Raw genomic sequence first — 14,527 nt, forward strand, 5'->3', positions numbered from 1 at the left:
GCACTACGAGTACCGCGTCATGCCGTTCGGGTTGACCAACGCACCAGCGACATTTCAAGCCGCTATCGACCACGCAATTCGACATTGCCTCGATAAATTTGCAGTCTGTTACTTGGATGACATTCTCATCTACTCCAAAACACTCGAAGAACACAAGAGACACGTGCGGCAGGTGCTGGACGCACTGCACGAGCACAAATTGTCAGTCAACAAGGACAAGAGCGAGTTTCATGTCAAGAAAACAGTGTTTCTGGGTTACGAAATCTCCCCGGGATGGGTCAAGATCGAACCCGAGAAACTGGAAGCTGTTAAGACGTGGCCGACACCGACGAACGCCACGGAGGTCAGAGGATTTATCGGATTCGCCAACTTCGTCAGAATGTTCATCAAGAATTTCGGCGACTTCGCGAGACCTCTGCACGAACTTACCAAAAAGGATGCCACATTCCAGTGGAAGCGGGAGCACGAGCAGGCTTTCCAGCGGATCCGCGATGCGATCATCGCCGACCCGGTGCTCATGCTGCCTGATCCAAGCACACCTTTCGAAGTCGAGGCTGATGCTTCGGACTTCGCGATCGGAGGACAACTTGGTCAGAGGGACAAGGACGGCAAGCTTCATCCAGTTGCGTTCTTCTCCAAGAAACTCGAAGGGCCAAGGCTTAACTACCCGATCCACGACAAGGAGCTTCTCGCAATCATTGAAGCATTCCAGGAATGGAGACCATACCTCAGCGGCACGACACACGAAGTCCAGGTGTACACGGACCACAAGAACTTACGGTACTTCACCACCACCAAGGTGCTGAACGGACGACAAACTCGGTGGGCAGAATTTCTGTCCGAATTCAACTTCACGATCCACTACAAGAAAGGCTCAGAAAACGCACGAGCGGATGCCTTGAGTAGGAGAGCGGATCACCACGACAACACGTCTGAAGCCTCACCACCATTGCTACATCAACAGACAGACGGATCGCTACGGCACGCTTCCCAACCGACTGAAGACTACGAGATCGCAGCACTTCAGCAGCAGTCGGAAGATCCCGAAGCCAGGCCTCTGCAGCCGTTTGTAGAATGTTGTGCGACCTTCAGAGAACAAAGATTGGAACAAGACTTCCAAGGAATCATCGCGGACGACGAACGCGATGCATGGCAAGAAGAGCCAGAATCCAAGATCGCGGGATTGCGACTTGAAGGAACGAGACTCTGGTACCACGACAAGGCCTATGTCAGGCTGGGTGACCAAAAGGAGCTCATTCGAAAGATCCACGAGTCGAGACTCGGAGGACACATGGGAATCAGCAAGACAATTGCGAAAGTCAAGCAGAACTACGACTTCCCAGGAATCAAGCAGACGGCAGAAGAGGTCCGGGCGGAATGCGACCTCTGCAAGCGGAGCAAGCCAGGACGACACAAGCCGTACGGGCTACTACAGCCATTGCCAGTTGCAGAACGACCATGGAGTTCGGTGACGATGGACTTCATCACCAAACTACCAGCCTCCAAGGACTCAGTAACGGGAGTAGAATACGACAGCATCCTCACGATGGTGGACAGACTCACCAAGTGGAGTTACTTCCTCCCTTACAAGGAGACATGGTCAGCAGAACAACTCGCAGATGTGATCGACCGCTTACCACCCACAAACGGACGGACAGACGGAACGACTCAACCAGGTTGTCGAACAATACCTACGGTTGTATGTCAACTTCCAGCAGGACGATTGGGTCGAGCTGCTGCCAACGGCACAACTCGCCTACAACACCACCGTCACGGAAACCACAAAGGTTACGCCATTCTTCGCGAATTACGGCTACGAAGCAGATTTGCGACAAGGGCCCGAAGTCTTGGTGCCCAGAGCAGCAGTCAAAGCCGACAAAATGAGCTCGCTGCACGCGATGCTCAAGGAAGAACTCGAATTCGTACGAACAAGGATGAAGAAGTTCTACGACAGAACCAGGCTCGAGGGACCTCGCCTGGAGGAGGGGGATAAAGTTTACCTCGTCTCTCGAAACCTTCGCACAAAACGACCAAGCAGGAAGCTCGACTTCCGCAAGATCGGACCGTTCAAGATCGACAAAAAGATTTCGGAGAACAATTACGCACTCGCGTTACCCTCGACAATGCGACTACGGACCAACGTTTTCCACATCTCACTTCTGGAACCAGCGCCCAAGAACGTACGACTCGGCAGGGACGTCGAGGCAGAAGATGAAGAGGAGGAATGGGACGTTGAGGAAGTCCTAGACTCACGCATCACGAAAGGACAGTTGGAATACTTGGTCAAATGGCTAGACTTTGGCCCAGAAGACAATTCATGGCAACCAGCTACGAATCTCAACTGCCCCGAGAAACTTCAGGAGTTCCACCAGAGGAACCCGGACCGACCAAAGGAAACCCCACGGACAGATCGACCCCGGCGAGGAAGGGGTCGTCCGAAGAAAAACTAGCACGATCAGCAGGGACCCAGGAATAAGGGGAGGCGGGACAGGGACGCACCCCTGGGCCCAGGAGGGATCGAAAGGAAAGGCACCAGCAGAACCCGACGAGGTCGGTTGCGCGACAGCGGCCTCTTGACGTTCCTGCTCTGCCAGAACTTCCCCCTCCTGCTCAAACATCGCCAGGGCCTTTTTGTCCAGGGCAAGGCGCTGGGCGCGGAGGCGCTCCGCCGTCGCTAAGGCAGCCACGAGCGCCTGATTCGCAGAACGAATCGCTTCGTTGGCCTCCGCCTCTTCGGCGTCCAGACGGCGTTTCCGCTCAACCAAAATACGGACCGCAGAATCGTCGTAACCAAAGGAATCGCACGACGCATTCCCAACACGAGAACAAGAGACGCAGGTATCGTCCCCGGGAGGGACACGACAATCAGGAATTTGCTTTTCTTTGCAACGGGTGCAGCGCACCATCTTAAGGGCCACAGCACTGAGAATGTCGGCCCGAGTACGACGGCGATCGGTGCTGGACTTCTGAAAACGATTCTTGCGCACACGGTTAGGGGGCATGATTGTCGATGACGGAAGGAAGAAGCGATACACTTACCAAGAAATTTTAGGGCTGTTGGCTCTACTTCAAGGAAGTTGGCAAAGGGAACAAGTCGTCGGGGCGTCGACCTCAGGGGAGGGGCATCGTGTCACGGATATGGCCGCATGCAGCCGGCCGGCGGGGTATGATGGCAGTAACCCCGGACCAATCACCCGACGAGGCACTCAGCCAGTAAGAAGCGAGAGCCATGGTGCTCAATGTGCTCAGAGCCAAGACTCGTGAGCACCATGAGCACCAGGTGCTCAATGTGCTCAGAGCCAAGACTCGTGAGCATAATGAGCAACAGGATTAGATAGTATATAGTCACTCGTTCTGGAGAGCTCTGGGAGTTCTCCAGTTAGCAATCACAACTACAGTTCGCTACAAGCTCGAGAGCCTACTGTTGAGACAAGTCTTTGTTGTGCACCCTTTGGCTGCACCGAACCTAAGCACCCTTGAGAGAATACCTTCGACCGATACTGAACCCTAACAGGACGGGTCCAGAGACAGGTTCGTCACAAGCCTATAATCTTCTTAGAGAATAAGCTAATAATATAGCGGTTTATAAGGTTATTAGGTTTAATAATAGTAAGTTTATTAGGTTTAATATCCCTATTTACTATTTTAGTAATAAACTAATATATTAATAGCCTAAAGTAATATATAGTTCCCAATTTAAGGGAGTTTATACTAAATGGATAGAAGCCTCTAACTATTAATTTCCTCGGTACTATTGATACTTCCCTAAAGTTATAGGAGTAGGTAGAGACCGTTTATAGTAGAGCCTAACTCTATACTATAGGGTTTATAAAGATCCCTCTAATTATACCGCTTATAGATAAGTATAGTAAGTCCGCTAGCCCCTACCCTATAGTAGATAGCTGGGTCTTAATTATTATCCCGGTTAGACTATAGTAGTATAGTTCCTAGTTACTTCAACAATTCGAAAAGAGTAGTAACTTCCTAATCAATAGAAAGATATTAATAGAGATTGGAACTATAATTAGGTTCCTTAATAAGGACCTAATTAACAGTACTTTGATCTACCTAGATACTAATATCTAAATTCCTATTATAATTATTAACGAGATTGATAACCTGAAGGTACTATCTGATTGTAGAGGGGCCCCTACCAGTATAATAAATCTACTATTAACTCCTTAGAAGAGCTAGATAGCGATATTAGCCGATAAATAGAAGTAGTAATATATTATATCGAGCCGAACAGCTATATTAGATAGTATAGAACTATCTATCCTATTAAACTAGTTTAGTAAGCCTCTATAGTTATCTCCCTCTTACCCCCCTACTAGTAAGCTTCTCTAAAGTATATCCTATATAAAATAATTGCTAATCTAGTCTATTATAGAGTATTCCTCTATAGCTGGAAAATATAAAAAGCACCTCTATATAATCAATAAAGATAATAGTAATAATAATAATATTTTTAATATTACTAGTAAATAGCCTAAAGCCTTATATAACTAATATAGTATAGATAGTAATATATTTATTATATCTATTATTAATAAAGTACCGATTAACATTACTAGTAAGGTATCTATCGAAGCTCCTATCGAAGCTCCTATCGAGGCTCCTATTAAAGCTTCTATCAAGGCTCCTATATTAGATAATATTACCGTTAAGTCAGTTTAAAAGAAAAGGGGTATACAGTACCTCTAAGGGACTAATAATACTATTAAGATAGGGTAAATATAATTTAGAGGTTAAAGATAGATTTACTACTTTTTTATATTCTTTCCTCTTCCTTAATATTTAGTTATCTAATACCCTCTAAGAATATCTTCGGAGCTTCTCTTTTCCTATTAGGATTTAACATTATCTAATAAGCGGTTAGCGATTTCCCCTACTATATCTTTAATAATAGACTTAGAGCTTTTCTTCTCCTATCAGGATTTAACATTACCTAGTCAGCAGTTAGCTATTTCTCTTACTATATCTTCTATAGTATATATAAGATATTTCTTTAGAAATTTATATAAATAATAGCTTAGAGCTTAATAAAACCTAATCTCTTCTCTACCTAAAGATATATCTATAGATACTAAACTCAATACTATAAAACGGTCCTACTACCCCTAATCTCCTAAACCTATACTATCCGATATCTAATTATTATAAGGAGACCGGATAGATATAGGTAAGCTATTATCGGACTCGATATACTCCTCGAAGCAGTAGCAGTATATAGAGATAAATACTATACTCTCTTCGGATAGTACCTAGATACTAGTAGAGGATATATTAGTAGGTATATAGATAGAGGTAGTATAGGAAAGCTAGGATAGTATAGTAACTTTAATATCCGAAGTACCCTCTATATTGGAGAGGATAGCGATTAGAGAGTACTATAAAAGATAAATCGTTAGCTATAGAAAGAAATACCGTCTAGTAAGAACTTATATAAGAGCTATAGCTTATCTGGCTACCCGGAGAGGTAGGATATTTATTACTACTTTTAATATCTAATAATAGAGGAATAGGCAAATACTATAGTAAGATTAAAATATTAGTAAGAGAAATATATAATAGTTTACCTATAATTAGTAACTTACTATAAATCTACCTAATAGAGGTATAATAGAGGTACTAGTATTACTAGTATACTAGGTATAGGGAGTCTAGAAGGCTATATTTAACTAAAGCATTTAAATATTAGTATTATATATTCCCCGGATAGTAATAGTATAGTAGAACTAATATTAATACCCGAAACTCCTATATTACTAATAATATCCTAGCTACTAAACTCGATACTATAAGGTAAGTCTTCCTTAGCGGCTCTCTATATAATAGTTAATAGCATTAATCATTAATTGAAATAAATATAAAGTAGAGGAGGGTAAGAAACTTACCTCTTCCTTATCGTTAGCGGTATAAATACCGACTTTATACCCTTTAACTATACAATCTTTCTATAAACCTTCATTTTTTTTAGACAGCCGATCGCCGCTACCACCGCCAACACCGCCAATACCTCTGCTCAATATAGACCTAGTAAATACTATATTATTATTATTATTGTTATTATTATTATTATTATTATTCTTATTATTATTATTATTATTGTAGTTATAGGTTAGAGGTAGGAGAGGAAGTAGGAGGAAGTTGGAAGTAGAAGAGAGTTGGAAGTAGGAGAAGGCTAGTTTAAAAAGAAAAAAAGAGAGAGGTAGGTAAGGAAAAGCGTAATATAGGAAGGTATATAGAAAATAAATAGCCTTTTAAGAATTTAGATATAGAGCTCTTTTTAAGGATTCGAGAAACCCTCTAACATTATACCTTATAAATATACTATAATACTATTAGATATAATTAATAATATATTAAACCCTCTATTTAGAGGTAGATATCTTTAGTTATATCCTTAAAGGGGTTATAATTATATAGCAATAGTATCGTTAAAACGAGATTTATAAACCTAGAAGGTAACTAATAAATCGTTAGCAGCTTCTAGTAGGAAGAATATATATAGACTAGGTTATTAAGAGACCCCTACTAAAATTAAATATTATAGTAAGTTATATTACTCTTATTAATCCTAATCTTTAAAATAACCGACTAACTTTAGTAGGTTATAGTATCTTAGCCTATACCGGGATATAGTTTCAAGGATATATATAGCTCCGATACCGATATTATAGCTGTAATCTCTTAGATAGCGGGAGATTATAAGGCTATAATTAAAGTAGAGGATATCAACTCTGCTATAACTATTATAATTAAGTTAATAAACCGAGCAAAGGCTATAGAAGTTATTATACTCCTTTAGAACTAGCTCCTATATTAACTAGAGGAAGAGTTATAGTATATCTAGCTACTGGTTAACCCTCCGAGCAATAATAATAAGGACCTTCTAACAGTAGTTGTTTAGTCTAAAGAGAGTACTACTAGTTGGTATATTACTGCTATAGAGACTAGGAACCTCGGTAATACCGATATAGATAGTATAGATAATAGAAGGTCTATATTATAAACCTAATAATATATATATAAAGGTATAATTTAGTACCTTTATTCTTAATAAATAGAAGAAAGATAAGATAGAGTATAACTTTACTAAGTTATAAGCTCTACTTTACAGTACTAGATCGAGAGGCACTTCCAAGATATTTAATATATAAATTTATATTCTTCAACCTAACAACTATAGTTGATTAATATATTATTAGAGTTAGTAAGGCTACTATAGAGATACTTATCGGTTAGCTTTCTAAGACTAATATAGAGTTACTTAAATATATAAGGAACTTCTCCAAAGGCCCTAATAGTAAATAGGGTAATCCAGTTCGGTCTCACTCTATTATTCTAGAAACTAAGAACCTTACCGTTAAATCAACCTTTAAACCGGTAGTAGGGTAATAAGATAGGGCTTAGAACAGCAAATGGGGGAAGCAGTATACCCTTAGCCCTTTAAACCGGTAGTAGGGCAATAAGACAGGGCTTAGAACGGTAAATAGGGGAAGCGGTATACCCTTAGCCCTTTAAACTGGTAGCAGGGTAATAAGATAGGGCTTAGAACGGTAAATAGGGGAAGCGGTATACCTTTAGCCCTTTAAACCGGTAGCAGGGCAACAAGATAGGGCTTAGAACGGCAAACGGGGGAAGTGGTATACCCTTAGCCCTTTAAACCGGTAGTAGGGTAATAAGATAGGGCTCAGAACAGCAAATAGAGGAAGTAGTATACCCTTAACCTATTAATAGTCTATTAACTTAAGAAGTAGTACCGGGTAATAGAGGTTATCCTATTATATCTGGTTAATAGCCTTCTTAAAATATAGGGTTAGTTTCGGTATAGTTAACCTTAATAATATATAGCTTAGTACTAGTAGCAGTCCGGATAGTAAAGGTAAAGAGCTTTATATCCTTAGAAATATTATCTAACCGGATAGTACTAAAGGTAGTAGTATAGCCTTTAATTGTTTAGCTAATTCTATAGTCCTTAGAATAAAGCTATATAGTACCGATAATATATCTTTACTACTATAAGATACTAACTATAACTATCTACTTATTATTAGTACTTATCTAGTAGTTAATAATCTGGTTACTCTATAGGGCTATTAGAGTCTACCGGTAAGTCTAATAAGTAGGATACCTATATACCTACCTAAAGGTTGCTATTACAGGCGAATACCTTAATAGGTGCTGTCTAGGTAGGGTCGAAGGTTGCTATTACGGTCGAATACCTTGATAGGTGCCGTCTAGGCAGGGTTGAAGGTTCTATACTATTGCGGTCGAATACCTTGATAGGTGCTGTCTAGATAGGGTTAAAGATATCCCTTATCTATATTAAAAGGGGAAGGAGGTCTAAGGCAGCCCTATTATATAAACGGAAAATATAGTATATAAATAGAAATAGAAAAATAAAAGATATTCTCTCTCTAAATAGATATATTTAGTTACCTATCTACCCTATAAATAAATATTGGATAGGCTCTGGCCAAAGTTATATATTAGACTAACTAGGATATAGGTTTTAGCTAGGCTTAGAGTATTAGTAACCGCTAACGGTTTAACAATATATAATATAGAGTACTCTACCTTCCAGTCGACAATTTCGAACGCCTATAACGGTAACTTAGCACACAGCAAATCGGGGACCGCGGTCATACCGGGCTTAATATTAGTTGGAGAGGCTATAGCTTCGGTAAGTATAAGGGCCATAGTATATTCTAATAAATTAGTTAAAGAAACGTTACCCCTAATATTACTATAAGAAGAGGCTGATACTAACAAATAGACGGTATATTTATAATTGGTAGGTAAAGTATAAACTAATAGATCCGAGAGCTTGTTAGAGTCTATAGTTATATTGAGAACCTATATACCCTTAGGTAGGTATAGAGCTTTAATTACCTATGTAGGGGAACGATGATAAAAGTGAACTATCCTAGGTATAGAAAAATAAAAGATATCCTCCCTCTAAATAGGGGTATTTAGTTACCCTCCTACCCTATAAATGGATGTCTGTTATAGCTAGTTCAGCGTTATATCCTAGCCTCTATTACAGCCTTTATCTATATTAAAGGGGGAGGAAGGTCTAAGGTAGCCCTATTATATAGATAGAAAATATAATATATAAACGGAAATGGAAAAATAAAAGATATCCTCCCTTTAAATAGAGGTATTTAGTTACTTTCCTACCCTATAAATGGGTATCTATTACGGCTAGTTTAATATTATATTCTAGCTAGCTTAGTATTATATCCTAGCCTCTATTATAGCTAGTTTAGCGTTATATCCCAGCCTCTATTATAGCTAGTTTAGCATTATATCCTAGCTAGCTTAATATTATATCCCAGCCTCTATTATAGCTAGTTCAGCGTTATATCCTAGCCTTTATTATAGCTAGTTTAGTATTATATCCTAGCCTCTATTATAGCTAGTTTAGTGTTATATCCTAGTCTCTATTACAGCTAGTTTAACGTTATATCCTAGCTAGCTTAGTATTGCTATCCTAGTCTCTATTACAGCTAGTTCAGTATTATATCCTAGCCAGTTTAGTATCGCTATCTTAGTATCTATTACAGCTAGTCCAGTATCGCTATCCTAGTCTCTATTATAGCTAGCTAAACATCGCTATCCCAATCTCTATTACAGCTAAATCTTCGTTACTATTCTAATCTCTATTACTACTAGCTTGGTACTACTATCCTAGTCTTTATTATACTAGCTTCCTATCTATAACCCTATCTCTGTTACCGCTAATTTAATATCTATAGTTAAATATCTTATTATCCTCTACCAGTCTATATCGAGGTCTACCCATTATATCGATCCTTTAAACACCAGTTTTATTATACTATTAAGTAGAATATAGCTAAAATAAACCGAAAGTATCTTACTATCTAGCTTAAACCCGATAATCGGTATCTAACTAGGAATAAACTATAGTAAACTCTCTATCTACTATTACTTTAGTAAATACCTATAATAGAGGGAGGAGCTATATTTAAGGTTAACTAGGTATAAAGAGGCTATAACTATTATCTATATATATAGTTATTATATAGAATTTATCTATAAAGCTATAAATAGCTAAAGATTAGTTTTAATAATAAATATACTATATCTAAATACCCTAGCAGATATTAGTAAGAGGCTATAACTTTACTATAGATAGTAGATATATCTGCTATAAATAATTACTATAGTAACTATCTCTAATTATAATACTGGAATTATCGGGTAATAGGATATTAGCCGAGATATAGTTAAAGAAGGGGAATATAACCTATACCTCTATACCGTTTACAATATTACGATATATCTAGTAGCAATACTTATAGTAATTATAGGGGACTTTATTATATATACTAAAGATCTAAACCTAGAGGCTATATACCTTGTTCCAGTTCTATAGATTACCTATACTTACCAGTTCGTTAATTAGATAAGAGAAGGGAATACTATTAAGCCTTAGGGGAAATACTATATAGTAGCTATATATAAGTAATAGAAAGTATTTAGGATAGGATATTACCTAACCGATCGATAAAACCTGAAATCCAGCCTTATCCCCATTTCTCTTATAACCGGTAAATATATAGAAGAGATCCCAAATCCCAGAAATAGTGTTTAGAAAGTCCTAGCTAATATAAACCTAGCTGCTCTCACTGCTAAAAGTGATAAACCGGATATTTTACTATATTATATTATAGTTAGGAGTTTTTAGGTTAAAAAGAATCCTAGAATTAGGACTAAATTAAATAGATAGGTTAAATCTCGGTAGGGTAATTATTACTATAGAGTATATATTATATAAAACGATATAATCTTTAACTAATAGAAGATAACTAGCCTTTAGAAATAGTTAGTAATAGTATTTCTTAATAATTTATATATAATATTTACTATAATGGTAATATTTTGAAGGAATAACTAGTAGGTAAGGTAGAAGATTAGGAAAAGAGGTTTACTACTGAAATATTGTAAGTTATAAGGAGGAGAGAGAGGTTAGAAGAGTAAAAAGTTATTAAAATATATAGATCCTAGAGCAATAAATTCCAAAGGTATAAATAAGCTAAAAATAGTAGAATAACTATAGGAAGGAGGAGAAGGGATCGAATTTCTTTAAAAAAAGATAACCTACTTTAAAGCTCCAATATTAAAGGCTCTAAATAAACAATTACTAAATCTCAAACTCCCCCCCCTAACCACCTACTATACTATATTTTTATACCTACTAAAGTTTATATAACCTATTTACCTATACTCCTCCTAGCTTTATTCTTAAATAACTAGCCTTTCTAGTTATAGATAATAGCCTCTTTAACCTAGGTAATATCTCTTATTTTTAATATCTAAAGGTTATAAACTAATAAAAGGGTATAGAGTTGTAATAGCAGAAATATAGGTAAATATCGCCGATGTCTATAATACTATACTAATTGATAGGCGCAACTAGCGGGATATACAAGAAATCATTATAGGAATATATCTGCTGCTTACACCTAAGGCAGGTAGTCTACTAGATCTGAAGTTAATAATTAGTAAACTTAAATATAGGCTAGAAATCCAGTATCTCTAGCCCCTATTCTATATCCTAATAGTAAAATATAATCTAAAAAACATTTTAGAAATATACTTTCTAGGCCTCTCTGAAAAGAATACCCTAATTTTATAGTAGTTCGATATTCTACTAACTGAGATTACCTATCTAGTAGATACTAACTATATAAATATATTTAACCTATAAGGAACTATTGTAATATAGTAGTAGCTTAATAATACCAATATTGTTATAGGGTTAGAAATGGTTATACTAGGTTTCTAAGATTATATATAGATTATATAAATAGGGTTTAACAATATAATAAACCTATTTAGAGATAGGTAAAGAGAGAGAATACTAGGAAAATATTAGTTTATTATACCTATTAACTTTAACAACTTTTACTAGATATTCGTTATCTATAATAGGTATCCAGACCGGAATATCACCTATATCTTTAACTCTATATAAGGTAAAGTATAAACCTAAAGGGTATACTCTATCTACTACTATTAGTTTACTTACTATAACCTTAATAATAAAGTTCTAATACTTAAAGTAGTTAAGTAGATAAAGTAATTATATAATTAGATATATAATATATATACTATCGATATAGCCTATATCTTCTTCTATAAATAGTTATTAGAGGTATAGTTAGTATATAAAAATCGTAACCTTAACTAGGCTTACTCCTAACTCCTTGTAAAATAGGGGTTACTAACTTTAAGAAATAGTAAAACCAGGCTCCTTAACTTCTACAGTTAGTACCTTAACCAACACCTCGGATCTACCAGAGCTGGTAGTTTACTATAGACCGCCGATAAGCTATATCTAGGATATAAGGAGATCTTAATATCGATAGCTCCCTCTATCTAGTAAGCGGCCTAGGTAACAAACATCGGGGTAATATTATTAAAGTATTATAGATTCTAGGTAATATAATACTATAGAAACCTACTTTAGCCTATACTAACTATAAAGAGATCGAGAGATAGAGCGGATAGAATAGATAAGATCCGGCTAGACTATATAGTAGGTTAGTATAGCTGGGGTTATTTAAGTAAGAACCGGATATTAACCTAGAGGTATATAAAGTAGTAGAGGTAGTAGAGAATAGTAGTAGAGGATAGTAATAGAGGATAGTAATAGAGGACTATAATAGAAGCTTATAGTAGTAATATAGCTAGTAGCAGTGATATAGCCAGTAGTAGAGATAGTTAATTATATTACCTTTATATAATATCTATTTATAAAAGATTATAATTATTAAATAGATAATAATTAACCCTAACTATAAACTACTAGACTAGCTGTTAAAATACCAACCTTTAGATCCGTTAATCTATTAGATATTAGGAGGATATACTATAGACTTTAGAGATATCTATAGGTTCTATAAATAAGCTGTTCTCCCTATTTAGAGGAGGATATATATAGTTATTTACTATCTGGTTCTATAGTTATAGTATAAACTTATAGTTGGAAAACTGGTAATTGTATTGTCTGTCTCTCTTTTGAAAATAAAGTATGCTCTAACTTCCTAATATATAATGAAATATAATCTGGAAATAGAAAAACAAAGTTCCTCTTCCTCTAGATAGATATATCCCGGTTTATTTATAATAGGAATATACTTTAGATTATTATATAGGACTAGGATATAGATATATAGGAGAGAATCCGAATATTATTAAAAGTTTATATTTTCTATTTTACTTTTAAACTTTAAGAATAAGAGCTGTCTGGACAGAGGGAAGCTATAGCTATTATAGAGCGGTAAGGAAGTTTTACTAGACTATTAGTATAGCTAGGTTAATTTTAATACTAAAGTAAGAAAGGAATCTGGTATTTACTATACTTAAACCTCTATAAATTCAGCTAGAAAGACTAAATAGAGCTAGCCTTACCGCTAATAAGAAGGTTGGAAATTAAATAAAGAATCGGTTTTATTATAAAGAAACTAATACTATAAATAGTAATATAACTATAAATAGTAAAGAAGAAGATACTATTTTAATTTTATATATAGCTAATAGTATAATACTATCTTTTAATACTAAATATATTATTACTAAATACCCTTTTACTTAGCTACAACTCCTATTACACTCCTTATAGATCTATTATAACTTCTTCTTCTACTTTTTATTAACCTTCTCAAACTCCTTACAGTACTAACAGTACCGTATATCCTATTTAGAGAGAGTACTATCCCAATCCAGCACTATATACCGACTAGCTATATAGAATACTAGAGCTAAAGGCTGTTTTTCACTTTATAGTAACAGACCCTATATCTTTAGTATATAGCTAGGATAGTTGGTATTATCCTTAGAAATCCTATCTTAAAAATTTCTACCTTTCTTCTCTAACTAAATGGAATTGCTATATTACCTATTAAATATATCTAGTAAAGAAATATAATCTATAAATAGCTAAATAATATATATTAGCTTAATATCCTCTAGATATTCTAGGTTTATAACTAACTCTAAGGTTAACCGATAGTATAAAGATTTATACTTACTATAGGGTACCTTGTTCCTAGTAAGAAAAGATTAGTATAACTGTTTAGACAGACTAAGGATAGACCTAACCTATTACTTCCTAAAGGTTTATATAAATAAAGTCTAAACTTAGTTCCTCTAATAGATAATATAAAAGAGCTAGTACCTAAAAGAACTACTGTTATAAGCTTTAATATAGATAGACTATAGAGTAGCTATTATCTAGTTAATAGATAACCTAAAGTACTACTTTAATATATTATTAGGGAGGTAGAGTTTCTACTAAAGGTTAATATAGCTGTTACAATTTGAGCTAAACTCCTACTATATATATAGTATAGGGATATAGCCTAAGTATTTTAAAGGCCGAATTTATAAAAGGTTATACTAAAGAAGATACTTATAATTTAGAGATATTAGTTTAACCTTATCTATTAGATTAGTATTTACCGGTATATAAGGATCCTTAATATCCGGATAC

This window comes from Chaetomium fimeti (genome assembly GCF_033439085.1).
Source record: "Chaetomium fimeti strain CBS 168.71 chromosome Unknown B0H64scaffold_7, whole genome shotgun sequence".
In the NCBI taxonomy this organism is placed as follows: domain Eukaryota; kingdom Fungi; phylum Ascomycota; class Sordariomycetes; order Sordariales; family Chaetomiaceae; genus Chaetomium; species Chaetomium fimeti.